Source organism: Tasmannia lanceolata, unplaced genomic scaffold (genome assembly GCF_043159265.1).
Source record: "Tasmannia lanceolata isolate RefF3 unplaced genomic scaffold, GAP_Taslan_0.1 ptg000018l, whole genome shotgun sequence".
NCBI lineage: Eukaryota > Viridiplantae > Streptophyta > Magnoliopsida > Canellales > Winteraceae > Tasmannia > Tasmannia lanceolata.
In genome coordinates, this window is record NW_027518695.1 from 9,887,815 (window position 1) to 9,900,827 (window position 13,013).

The 13,013-nt window shown below is 38.4% G+C and overlaps 1 long non-coding RNA gene and 1 other non-coding gene across 2 annotated transcripts; one reads left to right on the forward strand and one right to left on the reverse strand.

Moving 5' to 3' along the window:
* The first annotated feature begins 9,616 nt into the window (after positions 1-9,616).
* On the forward strand, positions 9,617-11,527 carry LOC143851989 (uncharacterized). Its single transcript, XR_013236583.1, has 2 exons — positions 9,617-10,150; positions 11,323-11,527. It is a non-coding gene; the product is annotated as an uncharacterized LOC143851989 (long non-coding RNA).
* A 741-nt stretch (positions 11,528-12,268) lies between these two features.
* Positions 12,269-12,356, reverse strand: LOC143852073 (small nucleolar RNA SNORD34). The gene has a single exon (XR_013236652.1). It is a non-coding gene; the product is annotated as a small nucleolar RNA SNORD34 (small nucleolar RNA).
* Between the last annotated feature and the right edge of the window lie 657 nt (positions 12,357-13,013).

The window sequence follows — 13,013 nt, forward strand, 5'->3', positions numbered from 1 at the left end:
TCTTCACTAATCCTTCAGACACTCTAGCATTCCTCTTATTCCATAACACCCAAATGGTGGACAATAGTGTCACCTTTTTATAGCATTTTACCTCATCCTTGCCAAGGAACATTAGACCAGCTTTTCAGTAGCTCAGCAAGCTTGGAAGGAAAAGCCCATAATATACTAAATCTGCGAAGGATTCTTTCTCATACATACATGGCTCTTTTTGCAATGCAGAAAAATATAGTCCAATGTCTCTCCCGCCTCCACACATAAAACGCAATGATCTATGATCTGCATTTTGTCGGTCTCAATTTGTTGTAATCAAATCTTTTAACAAGAAAGTTCCTTGGCGAGGACGACATAAAATCTTTCAACAAGATTAAACAATAAAATGGTTTTTCCCACTGTTGTAATCAAAAGATCTATTGAAAGACCCTAATAGCCCGAAGTGCGATGGGGCTGTTCTATAAGAATACCACCTCCCTTTTGTAAATCAATAGAGAAGAAAAACTAGAGCAAAAATGAAAGTGGCGAGCATGCAAATCAAGATGGGGCTGCTCTTGGGTTTGATATTTCAGGCAGTGAGTGTTGAGCATGTAAGGATTTGGGTAAAAGGATTGGTGAATAGCATTTTGTAATCTTTTATGCTTGTTACTTATAATGGAAGATAGATTCTCAATCGTTTGTGCAACTTGTGTTCTTTGTTTACTCTTTCTATTCATTGATGTGGTTAGAGATTGTTGGAAAAGAACGATCAAGAAATGAAGAGTTTTGAAACCATAATGCATATTCTAGGTGGAGATGGAGTTTCATTATTAGCTAACCTTCATTTCATGTCTATGTATGGTTTAGTTTTTATTTTGAATGTGTGTGGGTCGATCAAAGAAATTTCATATCAATTAGGACAGAAAACAAGAACTTTCTGAAATGCTAATTTCTCCGTCTAGCCAATAAGAGAAACATCTGTACAATCATCCGCACCTTATCCAATCAATTATTGATACTGATTGGATGACTAAAGACCAATTGGTCGTTCCCTAGACAATTGGATGAGTGATAATTCCATCGGACTACTAGAAAATTTGGACGATCAGAACCCAAGTCTAAATGTTTTTTCTATTTTTTTGGTGTGATCTGATGTTGGTCTAAATTGGTGGCAACTGGCTCAAATTCTAAAATTGAGATTAACAAATTTGATTGAAAATGTAGTTTCTCTCTATAGCAAAAAAGAGTGAATGATGTCCTAGTTTAACAGGGTCTTTCTATGACAGTGAAAAGGAAATGATAAGAATACGAAGAAGTTGCACGATAACAATTGGGAAAACTGAGATCCAGGGTCAGTGAGAAAGATATGCAATTTTATTGTGGTAAGAAATTTGACCATTTGAAGCAACAATGTACAGAACATGCTGAAAAGGGGAATGTCAATGGTTTTGAAAATACTACAGTAGTAATGGAGGTGAGCAAAACAAGGTGGTTGGAGATGTTCTCTTAGTCTGGACAGGTATCAATATTACTTCTCATAATGAGTAGATATTAGACTGACAATGTTCTATTCGTGTATGCCCTAGAAGAGAATACTTTGATACGTTATAGGAGGAAGGGCAGAAAAAATGTCCTTATATGATGGGTTGACATGTGACGTCACATTACTCGGGACGGTGAAAATCGAAATGTTCAATAGAGTAGTGCACATTTTCGGTGTTGTGATGTTTCAGAGGAATTTGATGTCCCTTTCCAGGTTAGATTCTATTGTTGCAAGCATGGTTTTAAATTTCGACCGAAATCCGAGATTTTCGGTGGAGATCGAAACCGAAATTTTCTGAAATTCGAAGCTTAAAACCAAATTTCGAATTTCGGTGGGGTCCGAAATAGGTACTGTGGACCCCGATCCAAGGACGTAGTGAGGTGAGGGAAACTAGTCCCTACACCATCCTCTGGATCATCCACGTGAATGGAGAGCTCTGCCAAGGAACTCTCGAAACGGATGCCACCCTCATAGCATAGCACGAGTGGCGATATAAAAAGAAAGAGATATGTCTCGATCAGGAGCCAAAGCTCGAAACCGAGACATACCTAAAATAAACTCAGAGTCGCCATCGATGGATATGCCATGGAACCCTAAAATCAAATCCTCTGTGCAATGGATAACCAGAAATATATATGGGTTCGTGCCTAGTTACGAATGGGGAAGGTCTGAGAGCACCCCCGATTCGTCCGAGTGCAAGCACTTGGTCTCTTATGCCATTTTTAATAACTTCAAAGAAGTTTGGATAAAAATCATGTGAAGTGGGAACAATCCTCAGGACTCGTCTACCTAAGCATGCATTTCCTGAGGATAAAAATAATAAACACATATAAAATAAAATGAAAGATGTGTCACCTAAGCATAGCTAGGTTATGAGTGACGAGCCTAATGGGTGTCTAAGTTCTGATGTGCAAACACATGCAAGCTATAGCTAAAGGTATAAGATCAGTACAATAAAGTAAGAAAACATATCAAATCCTACAATAACAACACAACAAAACCTAAGACTCTAAACGAATTAGCCCGAGTCCTCGGATGGTCTGGTATTCATCCAAAGAAGCCTACGTATCCCCGCCTCCACGAGAATCAAGGCAACGTAGTTCTTCGCGCCTATTCTAAGATAGGATGCCTAAGACACCTAGACCTCTATCCTAGACTCGATCTAAAAGATCAGACTAGTTATTAAAGTTTCTTTTACAATTATTTAAATTCCAGTGAATTGTGGATTTTAGGACACCCTATATGCCCTAACTAAATGCAGATTAGCCCTAAGCTAATGCAGGTGGTTCCTACAACCTATGTGTAACTAGGCTGTATTTCCTAAGGAAAACAAAGAGTTGACTAACGCATCCTATTCTATTCATCACTCGGCGATGTGGATCGCCGACTGATCGGACGGAGGCGCTCCTATAACTCTAGGACAGACCCCTAACTCTAAAACAAGCACACAACAAACAATCAATCAAACAACCTATCAAAAGAAAAACCTAACTCTAAAACTCTCTATCTAGGAGAAACTCCTAACTCTAGAGGAAGATCTTTTGAAAACAAGATTTTAAAGGTTTTTGAAGAAGGTTTAAAACGTTTATTTACAAAAAGGTTTGGCTGGACTTGGGATGTAAATCCCAAGTTGCACTACGTACCTCGTGGAAGAGGATCAAGCCAACGTAGTTCGAAACGAACTCTCTAACTACTAATTCTAAAAAACACTCAACACTTTAGGCTTTTTAAGGTTTTTCAGATGTTTTTTCGTATTTTTAAAGTTTTCAAAAGTTTTTGAAGTAAAGAGTTTTCACCCTTTTGGTCAAAGACCTAAGGGAAAATACAAAGCAAAACCTTAGGGCCAAACCCTAGGGCAAATAGGGGAAAACCCTAAACAAGGCAAACTAAGCTATCGATGACAACAAAAAGATCTACGATCTCAAAAGGCAAAGCTATAATGAGACTGGGCTAGTCTCCAAAGAAGAAGGAAAGACAACAAGACTAAGGAGAAACTCCTTACTAACAGCACCAAAGAAGACAAATGAGCCATAGGCTCTCTAATACTACAACTTAAAGGAGAAATGAGTCAAAGACTCCCAAATAACACCAACGGAAGAACCAACGAGTCAAAGACTCCTTAGTAATACCACAAAAGAACGAATGAGTCAAAGACTCTCTAATAATACCAACTAAGAAAACGAAGTGAGTCAAAGACTCTCTAAAAGAAATGGAAATATGAGTCAAAGACTCCAATAATAGCAACTAAAGGATAAATGAGTCAAAAACTCTCTAAAAGAGAATGAAACACGAGTCAAAGACTCCACTAACACCAACTAAAAGATAGATGAGTCAAAGACTCTCTAAAAGAGAAGGAAACACGAGTCAAAGACTCCACTAACACCAACTAAAGGATAGATGAGTCAAAGACTCTCTAGAAAAACCAATAAGAGAAAGATTGAGTCAGAACTCTTTAATAACACCACCTGAAAGACAAATGAGTCAAAGACTCTCCTATAACACCAACGAAAATGCAAATGAGCCAAAGACTCTCCTATAACACCACCTAAAAGGCGAATGAGTCAAGGACTCTCTAATAACACTATCTAAAGGATGAATGAGTCAAAGACTCTCTAATCAAGGCTGACTCCTATGCGAATGGACTAACGACTAAGGAGAAGCTTACAAGCAAAAGGAATAAGAGACCTTGTGCATATTTGGCAAAGGTAAAACACCCAACCAGGCCGGACAGCTACCTAGCCCTAGGGTGCAACAAATGTGCAACCCAATACCCATAAGGGTAAGGGTATGAAGCCAAGCCGAGTAGGGTGTTCTTCCAAAACCAAACAGCGCACAAAGAGGAGGTTTAATAAGAGAATGAGACCGGGCGGGTCTAAAAAGGAATAAGAGACCTTGTGCATATTTGGCAAAGGTAAAACACCCAACCGGGCCGGACAGCTACCTAGCCCTAGGGTGCAACAAATGTGCAACCCAATACCCATAAGGGTAAGGGTATGAAGCCAAGCCGAGTAGGGTGTTCTCCCAAAATCAAAAAGCACACAAAGAGGACTAACGAGAGAATGAGACCGGGTGGGTCTCCCAAATACACACAAAGATGGGCTCCAAGTAACCTTATCATTGCCCCCAAGGGGTAAGCAAGGCTAAGACAACTAATTGACCAAATTGGTCTCTAATTTAACAGAGGAACAAACTGAGGTGCAATATCAGAGAGGATTTTACAAATGAGGCTTGCCTCCAAAGGAGGATTGCCTAACGAGACAGAGTATGACTCCTAGTACAGGTTCTATTATCTAAAGAAGTCTAGAAGACTACGCTAGTCTATCCAAAGAGAGAAGAAAAATGTTACCAAGTAAACTCAAATTTCCATTCAATTATTATAAAAACAAATCAAATATCCGCAAAGTAAGATCTACAACTAAAGAGTGCACAACATGTAGCAATCATAAAATGATAAACAACATTAATTAGTCCAGACCAGCCGCTGGATAGCCTAATAAAGTAAAAACAATATCAAACACTTCAAAGCCAACCACAAACCCCAATACAGGGACTCCAATGAAATCAGATGATGCCAAAGTAATCATCTGATTTCCTACACATATAATATTTCTACAAACCGCCTTGAAATCAGACGATATTCGTGTCAAGGACATCGAATAGTGCAAATCGTCTGATTTCCTTCTTCAATCAAACAATTTATAAAATTAATTAGCCCAGACCAGCCGCTGGGTAGCCTAATGAAATAAAAGAAAGTATGATAAGGTTTCAAGATAGTCTCACCTGAATAATCCATTCATCACCATCTTCAAAACCTAACTCAAAGCTTAGTATAAGAAGAGTATTAGATTTTCAACAGATTATACGAATATATCAAATGATATTCCCAATTTATAAAAATTTTAGTGCAAAACATAGTTGAAAAGTGGACGGATAAAGCTAGCTCTATAGAGACACAAATTGTCTCTCTAAAGGAGAGGCTCTAAGCAACGAGGCTTGTCCCCAGAGGAGAGCTGCCTAACGAGACAAAGCGTGTCTCCTAGAACGGTACTTGCTAATGAGACCACAATGGTCTCCTAAATGAAGAAGAGAAACTACCATCTAATGGTGTCTAAAAGACTAAGTAAGTCTACTAAACTAAGAGGGGAAACCTACTCGGACTAAGCAAGTCCCCAAAGGATGGGCTTGGGCTAGCTTGAAAATTAGATGAATCTCCTGCAATTATACTTGCTAACTGCCATGACTCGAGAATTAACATATAAACAAGAACCGAAATGAATAAACTACCTGAATCTATGTCAAAAGCTTAAGAGTGAACGAACTTGCTGGGCCTACATCTACTGAAGTAACAACAATATCTCCAAGAAAAGAGTAATATCTAAAAGAGAAGATCATTAGGCACAATTACCTTGATATACCAAAGATATTGTCATATGCTTAAATTGACAAGCATAAACAAAGATTCAGCTATGGTTACCAAGACAGAACTACATTACCCTCATGAAATCATTACAAAATGAAAATGTCAGCCCCTCTTTTGAATTAAAGCCATTGCATAACAATGTAAATCTCCTTTGCCACTCAGACACTAGGAAGCTATATATCATGCGATTATCTAAATGGTATTTAAACTAATACAACCAAGCTGTCGAATATCCAGGAAACTATAAACTCAGTTCTACTAAAAGATAATCTCTAACCCCAAAATATTCCAAGTTCCAAGGTACAAGCAGATTTAGCATTTGATCACATACCAAGACCTTGCTTAAAAACAAATGCAGCATTAGCAAAGGCTGGTATCCATGAAATATAAACCAGTAAAACAGGGGATTGATTCATTGGATGAGAAATTTATAACCAAGCAAAGCAACTATTAATCACAGAGAAAGAATAGGAGTGAGATATGCTACCTGTTAATTGGAGATGAAAACGTTACAAGGGATTAAATCCACTCCTTTCAAATCAAAATTTGCATTCGACGATCATCGCGGCAAAGCTTCACACGCTCAGATCTGAGTTATATGCGCTCAAATCCAATGCTTTGAGTAAAGAAAATTGAAGATCAAAATTTAGAAAGCTCGAAATCTTAGCTTTAATGCCTTGAATCGGGATATGACCGGAATCCAGCCGGAGGTAGCCGCAGATCTTAGGAAAAATGAAAGGGGTTTGGGGTTTTGGGGTTTTGGGGTTTTGCAGAGAAGAAGAAGGTGGGGTTGCTGGTGGTCGGAGGTGGCTGGTGATGGTAGAGGTTGCAAATGGTGATTGGAAATGGTGACGGCTTAGATTCCGGCGGCTTGTGGTGGCCGGCGGTGATGAGATTACCGGATTCTGGTAGGGGAGAAGATGGTGGGGCCGGAGAAAAGGAGATGGCCGGCGAGCTCTCTCTCTCTCTCTCTCTCTCTCTCTCTCTCTTCTCAGATCTGAGATTTCAAATTTCAGATCTGAGATTTCAGATCTCAGATCCTGGAATCTAGCCATGATCGGCCAGAGCTTGGAGGTGGGAGAGGTGGCGGTGGAGGAAATAGAAGAAGAAGAAGAAGAAGTGGAGGCCGGAAGTGATGGAGGTGGGATTCGGCCGGAGTTGCAGAGATGGGTTTCGGCTGGGGGTAGAGATCAAGAAGAAGAAGAAGAAGAAGAAGCCGGAGATGGGGATGGTGATCGGAGGTGGCACGGCCGTGGGAGAGAAAATGGTGGCCAGCCACCCAAAAACCCTCGTCCCTCCTCTCTCTGCCGTTCTTTACGAAGAAAATGGAGATCTCTCCTTTTTTTCTTTTTTTTTCGAAACCCTAATCGGTTGGGTTTATAAAGAAAAAGGGAGCAATATTCGACCCCCTTTCTTCCTTGGACAGCCCCCCATATGGTGAATTTGTGACCATTTTTCTATACTAGCAAAGGGGGCTAAACAGAAAACATGGGGGGGGAATATTTTTCTTCTCTCTCTTAATCTAAACCCTAGTTTGTTTGGTATTTATAAGGAAAATGATAAATTCTCACACCCACTACTTCATGGACAGCCCCTTCTGCAGATAGCTCACCCCCCCCCCCCTTATACATCTGCACTGCGCACATTCTCTCGGCTAGTTGGTTAGGTGAATGAGCTCAGATCTCGACGAAATTTTGTGAGGATCTGGACGAGACCCTAATCTATGCTGGGGTTAAATTTGGGGCACATACTCACTCATTGGACAGGGTTTTGCACAATCAATACGAATTTGGGTCTGGTCAAAATGGGGTGTCTACAGGTACCGAAACCGAAATTTAAAACCTTGGTTGCAAGTACTCAACTAAAGTTGGAACCTTAAAAATGACATACAGTTTGGTTGCTATTTCTAATGAAGGGAAATAAGTGTAGTGTGGACTATATCCGTGAAGTAAGAAATATGGTGGCTAAAAGTATTCCTATGGCCTCAACAGTTGATTTGAAATGGAGTGCACAGAGTGCGGCAGAGGTAAATGCGACATAAATGTGATAGGTATTTAGGGTGCATAAGATTGTAAGAGGCTAGTTCTTGTGATGGGAAAGGACAATTCGAGATATCTCCAGAGTTGACTAGTTGAGTTAACTCAGACAGCTATACATATGCATCGGCCATGTTCCTCGAATTATGTAGATTCAGTGAGAATGATTCTATGGTGTGGGTAGCTATTATTTCACAAGCCCAATGAGGGACACGTGTTTACGATGACAGCAGATTGCTAGAGTGCAAACAAAAATCTTCAGGCCTTTCGAATTATTATTTTATGATCCCATAAATCTTATCAAAAGTCTTTTGCCCATTAAATATGTATTTTGTCCACAAATCTTTATGCCTGCCAAATCATCCCAACGATCTTATCAAAAGTCTTTTGTCCACTAAATATGTATTTTTGCCCACTTTACCCTTAATGCACCATGATTGTTCAAATAGCAGGGAATGTTGGATCATCTAGGAGTGCGGTTATGTGAGGGTGATACCCCTCCTATTGGAACCACTAAACTATGGGCCCCATCAATGGATGTGCCACTGTCCAAACATCATCCATCTGAATGACCCCAATCATCCAATCAACAAACCCTTACATGTTAGATGAATGTAATAGAGAAAAACTAAGAGAAGCTATAAAGGATTGGTTATTGTAGACCTAAATCTTATAGATGGGATGTCCTTTAGCCAAAAGCTCCAAAAAGCTCCTATGGATTGTGTTAGGCTAGGCCCGTTAAACGTGTCCCATGCTACGTTGGATCCCACCTAGTCACTTACCTAGGCAAGCCCCCGCCCAGGGACGTAACAGTTCGCCCCTTGCAAGCTAAACACAGAACATATCATTCACCTGTACTGACCTATACATTTAGCGACTGATACACTTGGTTCTTGAACCGTAGATTACCATAAAGAATAATTCCCAACTGGGTCTCCTCCATAATCTCAATTACAGATTATTTTAAGATAAAAAAACCTACAGTTCTAGTAATGATCATGGTTTTCAACGGCCATGTTGTACATGGTGATGTTCTTGTGGATAATATTTTATATTTTACAAAAAAACATGTCCATTTATATTTCTACATATGTTGTAATTTGATATGCTGAATGCAGTGTATGATTTTGTTTATCTATTCCAAGAAAATCAATATTTTATCAGTCTCATGGATGGATTCATGAAACAAATGCACAAATTGATTTGTTAAAAGAAGATAAGAAAGTCCATGAAGGAATTTTCATATATGTGCCAAGATATAGAACGAATGTCTTGGATACATGATTAAGATTCTCAATCGACTTTATTCCCTCTTTAGGGATAGAAGCTACCTCTCAAGGTTATCTAAGAGTCAACCAATTGGGCCACTGAACTATATTATGTATTTATTAGTTGTATCAACTCGACCCCACATAGCATTCAACTTTCTAAAAGAACTCTTTCTTAATTGAACTACATGCATGGGCTTGCAGCTTCTAATCTATATGACCCTGTTGAGTCTCTGAGAGACAACAAAAGCTATATAAAGAAGCAAATTTCCCTTGGTGTTTTTACTTTCTAATTCACTAATTTTTGTTTTGCTAACCATTGTATAAATATGATCAATATATCAGTAAATTCACTTATAATTAGTAGAGCTACATAGTTGTATAATTGTCGAATATAATCCCCCTTCGTTGGTTCGATGACAACTTGCCACGTTGTAAAATCACATTCGATTCGCGTCACCAAACAAACTGTGCAACTACTGAAAATTCTAGAAATTTTAAAGCTAACTGCCGCATGAACATAATGAAAGCTCAATTAAATCAACTTTCGTTCGATGAAATTATTAGCTTAATAATAATCGACAAATGATCAGAAAACCCTTCTTGAGAGTTAAGCACATGACTAAAAGCTATACGATCTTATCTTCAAAATCATGGCTGGTTGACATTCTGGAACATGAACAATTGGCAAACAAGAGGAACATATTCTTTATCTTATCTTTAGTGGTAGAACTGTTAAAGATCTTAGTGACCCCGCATGCATTAGTCTATATAACCATTAGAGTCCATCTGGTATTAGCATGGAAGAATAAGCAAATGAAACTTTAAAGCTGAAAGGAGACTACTTTCTTCCAAGGCATCTATCATTCAATCTCCCTCAATGGCTTTCAACTACCAGTGTTGGGCACTAGAGGTAGAGTAGATGAAAGCTGCCTTGTTCTTTCTTGTCCTGATCATTGCAAGTAATTAAACTCACTTAATAGTTTTACTCAATTTTTCCAATCAGGTACTTTCTCAACTCCAATTTCATTATGGTTACACATATATGTTTATAGTTTAACAAAGTTGATATCACCTTATTCTCTCATCCTTCCTTTTGATCATGAAACAAATATCTCCTCCCATTTGTATGCCATTAGAATTTTTTCGTTGGCTACAAAATATTCAAAATTAGGTGCACTTTTTAAATAAAGAGATGGTTGGGTACGAGTTTAATTGGTGGAAATATCCTTACCCAGCTTTCTATTTTCACTTGTAGTTAGGAGGAGGGTTTATTCTCTGATCCATGTCTTTATTTTCTTCGAGAATTCAAGTGTTGCAAGTTAGAAATCTAATGGGACTGTTCAACATTAAACAAAAAGAAAAAAGGATAGCAAGCCAGGGATTAATATAGGGAAATGATTTCAACACAAACATGTTTTGATACAAGACGCTCATGTTTCTTGTCTTTTAGTATTTAAAGAGCTGTAAAAGGGTTTGTACAGTTCCCAAGAAGCAATTACATTTACATGACAATTAAATGCTAAAAGACAAGACACACGAGCGTATGTATCAAAACATAGTTGTGCTAAAATCATTTCCATTAATTTATCCTTCCATAAACTTGCTATCCTCTATGCATTTTGACCTCTGATCTTGGATAAAATATATTTTTTCGAAGGGTATGTTGGATAAAATATTACAAGAATAAAATCAGTGAACAACAGATAAGATTAATTCGAAATAAAACTTTTTGAGCACGATAACCAATCCTTTTAACAGCTTGTCCAAGGATTTCTATCCCCATCATGATCAGCCCAGCTATATTGATCAAGGGTCTTGATCATCCAATCAAGGTGTTCTCACCATCATATGGCCATTCTTATGTTCAACAGATAGATACACGGATCCAATAACAAACACATGTGGCACAAGAGGGGATCTCCAATATTAGTGTCCTTTTACCTTGAGATATTTGAGGGAAATCAATCTTTCTTTTTCAAGTTGTGGTTAAAGTAATAAATATTATCAGCGTTTTAAGTTCATATCTCTTCTATTGTTATTCATATATTCTCTGCTTTCTTAACCCTTGTTTTCTGAAAGCAGGATTTGGCCCTTGATTGCCCATTTTTAATTCCAAGGTTTCTCTCAATTTGAAAGTTTCGCTTTGTGGAAGTTTGGAATGTAACGCATTTCACCATAGCCCAGTATTTTAGTATGGGTTGTTTGGATAATTCCTGTCCCAAATGTTTTTATTCCCGAAAGATGTTGTATTAAAAAGTGAGAATAAGTGGAATTCTAGCTTTTGTTAGGAATTGCCTCATCTTTATGTTTTTCAAGATAAAGTGCTTTTCTGAATACACTACTTACTTTTGTGCGACAGACAAATGAATAACTATCCATAGGCATCTATCTTGCAATCGGATGGTCAGCGTGTATCCATAATTCAAGATCTATGATTGGAATTCTGAAGATTTTGGCCATTTGTGGCTAATTTGGTGAGTCGACTCGGGTCGATTACCTGATTTGTGCATGCCCATCTTATGGTGGGACCCACCAATGTACAGTTAATATTTGGGCCCCACCATTGCATGCCCATCTATAATATTTGAAAAAGGGTTACGCTTAAACCAACATTGTCACCTTCCATCCACATAAGATCCAAAATTCAAACTCAGGAAATGTAAAATAGTAAGTAATATTGTAGCTTTACATAGAAATGGTCAGGCAAAATCACAGGCTTTTGAGGAAAAACACTAGAAAACTAGAGCAACTATATAGGGTTTTAAAGACATTTGAAGATAATAAAACCATGTTACCCAATCATGTCCCAGCCTTACGACGTCCAACACGAGCCACAAAACCAGCCTTGATAGCTGCAACAGACCGCGAGCAACCACACTGAAAAACAAAGAAAATAACATGAGAGAGAGAGAGAGAGAGACCAACAAAGGAACAGGTTAGATCATCTCAATAGGTAGGCCTCTCTCTTCTGTGGGCAGGTATTAACACCGATTTACACTGCCATGTATCATATAAAATCTCTTGTAAAAGAGGCCACAGAATGAATGCAGATTCTTATCACGGATGAGAGAATCAAACAATGTAGGCCATTTTTGAAATAATCATCACAGGCCTCATCAAAAGAACAGAAATAATGGCAAAACAAAACTCAGAAAGGCAAGTATCTAACTCAAGATAAAATCAGCAGTTACCCAATTCCCTTTATTCAAATATAAACAAGGACTAACTTTTTTTTTTGGAAAGAAACCAACATAGAAATGATGGCAATAAGATTTAGTATAGTGGACCATTCAAAAAAAAAAGAGAGATTTAGTATAGTGTAAAGAGCAAAGCTAAGTAATACCTGTTCGCATTGGAGAAAGAACAGGTTGTTCTCCTTTGAAATTATAGTGTCTGGACTTTTACAGCCATTGCATATGACATACTCGTCTGGAAACATAATAAGAAATGTCACCGCTCAATAAAAACACATGGACGAGATGTCTTTGGAAGGAAAGAAATTCTAGGATCTTTGAGGGTTAGGCGAAGTCTCCGTATTTTCTGTACATGAGCATTATCGCCTTGGTGATTTCATGGACGAGATGTCTTCCATCATTTCAATTTGTTTCGGCTTTTGACCTTTGGGAAGGTTGGAGGGAAGTGTGTTTTAGTAGTGACAGATTGCCTAGCATAATCCAAAGATAGGAACCTGCCTCCTCTTGGTATGTTCAAACTTAATTTTGATGGTGCTTCTTTTGGTAATCCCGGGCCGGCCGGGGTGGGAGGGTTATGCC